The 4,231-nt window shown below is 63.9% G+C and overlaps 1 non-coding gene across 1 annotated transcript; it reads left to right on the top strand.

Annotated features, from left to right (window-relative positions):
* Positions 1 to 550: 550 nt before the first annotated feature.
* On the top strand, positions 551 to 669 carry LOC131860479 (5S ribosomal RNA). The gene has a single exon (XR_009359574.1). It is a non-coding gene; the product is annotated as a 5S ribosomal RNA (ribosomal RNA).
* Positions 670 to 4,231: the final 3,562 nt, after the last annotated feature.

Here is a 4,231-nt window from a genome sequence, read left to right as displayed (position 1 = left end):
TGTTTCTTCTCCTAAAACCCAATATTTGTTTATTAAGTCTCGGAACACATTTTTGTTCTCGTGGACCCATCATGGGTCTTGGAACGCATTTGTGGTCCTTGGGTCCCATTTTGCATCCCGAAACTTGTGTTTTGGTGCTTGATCCCTATTTTGGGTGCCCACCTTGCACCAAGTGCGCACCCGGGGCAAACCGAGCGCCTTGGTGCACCGGGGCAAGATCGAGCGTGCACCCGAGGCGCCCCGAACATGCACCAAGGTGCACTCGGCCCACATGTGAGCGCAGGTCGTTGCGCCCGAGGTGGTGTGTGGGCACCGCGTTGCAGACGGGACACTGCACGCACACGACGCCCCCTCCAGGTGCACGCACGTAGGCCGGGCCGGGTGCACACCCGACGCCCTAGCAAGGTGCGCGCACCCGGGCAGGGCTCACACTTGGCGAACGGGGCGCACTTCGCGAGGGAGGGTGTGCACCTCGACGGGGGTGGGTGGCCGGGGTGGATTCGCACGTGGGTCGCGGTTTGCTAAGTACACACTGCGACAAGCTCATAACGGGTGCGATCATACCAGCGTTAGTGCACCGGATCCCATCAGAACTCCGCAGTTAAGCGCGCTTGGGCCGGAGTAGTACTGGGATGGGTGACCTCCCGGGAAGTCCCGGTGTTGCACCCTTTTTTAGTTTTTCGCCGGGCGTCGCAATGCTATTTGAATAAACCTTTTGCCCGTTTGCGTTCTCGTCGGGGCCGGGCCGGGCCGGGGTGCGCTGCCCGCACTACCGCGCGCGCGGGGGCGACACCGAGCGCGCACCCGAGGCGCCCCGAGCACACAGGCCACGGTGCAACCCGGGCGTTGTGCGCGCACCCCGGTGCGCCCGAGGTGCTGCGCGCGCACCCAGGTGAAATCGGTGTGCACCTCGGCCAGTGCGCGCTCGGTCGAGTCGCGCACGTTGGCCAAGGTGCACGGTGATGTTTCTTACTCTAAGGTTCCGCACCAGACGCCCGGGACAGGTGAGCGAAGCTGGGCGGGGCCGGGTGCGCGGCCGGGGCAGGTGCACGCAGCTGGAGAGAGCTTTGGAGCACACTTCGGAGCGCACCAATGATGCGCTCCATTCAAAAGTTTCCTGAAAAGGCAAAAAAAGTTGAGATTATAGAATTTCCCACTTGAGAGATTGTAAAAAAAAAAAATTTAAAATGAAGGAAACGCGGGTGCCAAGGTGTGCGCAGCCCAGCCAAGGTGTGCGCACCAAGGCGCCCACCCTGGCGAAGGTGCACGCAAGGTGCGCACCCGAGGCAAACCGGACAATTAACCCAACTTTCGACTTCGCGCGCACCTTGGAGCGCACTTCGGAGCGCTCCTTGGTGCGCACCAATCTTGGGCACCTCGGAGTGCACCATGGCGCCCACCAAGGTGCGCACCCGGGGCAAACCGAGCTCCGACTTCGTGCGCACCTTGGAGCGCACGAAAGGTGCGCACCATGGCGCCCACCAAGGTGCGCAGCCCAGCCAAGGCGTGCGCATCAAGGTGCGCACCCTGGCGAAGGTGCGCACCCGGGGCAAACCGAGCTCCGACTTCGTGCGCACCTTGGAGCGCACAAAAGGTGCGCAACCCAGCCAAGGTGTGCGCACCCCGGTCAAACCGAGCTCCGAATCGTGCGCACCAGAGGTGCACGCCATCGTGCGCACCTTGGAGCACACTTCGGAGCCCTCCTTGGTGCGCGCCGATGTTGCGCACCTCGGAGCGCACCCGGGGAAAACAATGCAATTAACCCGACTTTCGACTTCGTGGGCACCTCGGAGCGCTCTCGGGTTCGCACCTCGGAGCACACCGAGGTGCGCACCTTTGATGCGCTGCCTTCACCAATTTCCAGAAAAGGCAAGAAAACATTGAGAAGGTGTGCGCACCGAGGTGCCCACCCTGGCGAAGGTGCACGCGAGGTGCGCACCCGGGGCAAACCGGGCTCCGACTTCGTGCACGCCGCACCTTGGAGCACACTTCGGAGCGCTCCTTGGTGCGCACCAGGGCGCGCAACCCAGCCGAGGTGCCCACCCCGGCGAAGGTGCACGCGAGGTGCGCACCCGGGGCAAACCGGGCTCCGACTTCGTGCACGCCATGGTGCCCACCGCGGCGAAGGTGCACGCGAGGTGCGCACCCGGGGCAAACCGGGCTCCGACTTCGTGCACGCCGCACCTTGGAGCACACTTCGGAGCGCTCCTTGGTGCGCACCATGGTGCCCACCAGGGCGCGCAACCCCGCCGAAGGTGCACGCGAGGTGCGCACCCGGGGCAAACCGGGCTCCGACTTCGTGCACGCCGCACCTTGGAGCACACTTCGGAGCGCTCCTTGGTGCGCACCATGGTGCCCACCAGGGCGCGCAACCCCGCCGAAGGTGCACGCGAGGTGCGCACCCGGGGCAAACCGGGCTCCGACTTCGTGCACGCCATGGTGCGCACCGCGGCGAAGGTGCGCACCCGGGGCAAACCGGGCTCCGACTTCGTGCACGCCGCACCTTGGAGCACACTTCGGAGCGCTCCTTGGTGCGCACCAGGGCGCGCAACCCAGCCGAGGTGCCCACCCCGGCGAAGGTGCACGCGAGGTGCGTACCCGGGGCAAACCGGGCTCCGACTTCGTGCACGCCGCACCTTGGAGCACACTTCGGAGCGCTCCTTGGTGCGCACCATGGTGCCCACCAGGCCGCGCAACCCAGCCAAGGTGTGCGCACCAAGGTGCACGCGAGGTGCGCACCCGGGGCAAACCGGGGTCCGACTTCGTGCACGCCGCACCTTGGAGCACACATCGGGGCGCTCCCGGGTTCGCACCGGCGTTGCGCACCGTGGTGGGCACCTCGGAGCACACCAAGGTGGGCAGCGAGGTGCGCACCTTTGATGCGATGCCTTCACTAATTTCCATAAAAGGCAAAAAAAAAACGAGATTTTAAAATTTCCGTTTTGAAAGATAGTGAGAAAAAGGGAATGCTGGTGCCATCTTGAGCCCGCCCTGGTGCGCAGCCCAGCCAAGGTGTGCGCACCAAGGTGCCCACCCTGGCGAAGGTGCGCGCCCGGGCAATTAACCCAACTTCCAACTTCGCGCGCGCCAGGGTGGGAGCGCACCCAACAACCGGGCCTGGGAAGAGCCAATGCGAGAAACCCCACCAAACGCTCTGACAAAAAAAGAGGGGGCGCTCCAGTAACCCCGCTTCGGAGCGCACCCTGGGCAAACCCAGCCAAGGTGCCCACCCCGGCCAAGGTGCAGGCGAGGTGCGCACCCGGGGCAAACCGGGCTCCGACAACGTGCACGCCGCACCTTGGAGCACACTTCGTAGCGCTCCCGGGTGCGCACCTCAGAGCACACCAAGGTGGGCAGCGAGGTGCGCACCTTTGATGCGCTGCCTTCACTAATTTCCAGAAAAGGCAAAAAAAAAAGGAGATTTTAAAATTTCCGTTTTGAAAGATAGTGAAAAAAACGGAACGCGCGTGCCATCTTGAGCCCGCCCTGGTGCGCAGCCCAGGTAAGGTGCCCACCCTGGCAAAGGTGCGCACCCGGGCAATTAACCCTACTTCCGACTTCGTGCGCGCCAGGGTGGCAACCGGGCCTCGGAAGAGCCAATGCGAGAAACCCCACCAAACGCTCCGACAAAAAAAGAGGCGGCGCTCCAATAACCCCGCTTCGGAGCGCAGCCGGGGCAAACCCAGCCAAGGTGCCCACCCCGACGAAGGTGCACGCGAGGTGCGCACCCGGGGCAAACCGGGCTCCGACAACGTGCACGCAGCACCTTGGAGCACACTTCGAAGCACTCCCGGGTGCCCACCGGCGTTGCGCACCGTGGTGGGCAGCGAGGTGCGCACCTTTGATGCGCTGCCTTCACTAATTTCCAGAAAAAGGCAAAAAAAAATGAGATTTTAAAATTTCCGTTTTGAAAGATAGTGAAAAAAAAGGAACGCGGGTGCCATCTTGAGCCCGCCCTGGTGCGCAGCCCAGGCAAGGCATGCGCACCAAGGTGCCCACCCGAGGTGCACACCCGGGGCAAACCGGGCTCCGACTTCGTGCAGGCCGCACCTTGGAGCACACTTCGGAGCGCTCCTTGGTGCGCACCATGGTGCCCACCAGGGCGCGCAACCCAGCCAAGGTCTGCACACCAAGGTGCCCACCCCGGCGAAGGTGCACGCGAGGTGCGCACCCGGGGCAAACCGGGCTCCGACTTCGTGCACGCCATGGTGCCCACCGCGGCGAAGGTGCG

This window comes from Cryptomeria japonica, unplaced genomic scaffold, assembly GCF_030272615.1.
Source record: "Cryptomeria japonica unplaced genomic scaffold, Sugi_1.0 HiC_scaffold_15, whole genome shotgun sequence".
In the NCBI taxonomy this organism is placed as follows: Eukaryota; Viridiplantae; Streptophyta; class Pinopsida; order Cupressales; family Cupressaceae; genus Cryptomeria; species Cryptomeria japonica.
The sequence above is the reverse complement of the archived record's forward strand: the minus strand, read 5'-3'. Positions and strand labels throughout refer to the sequence as shown.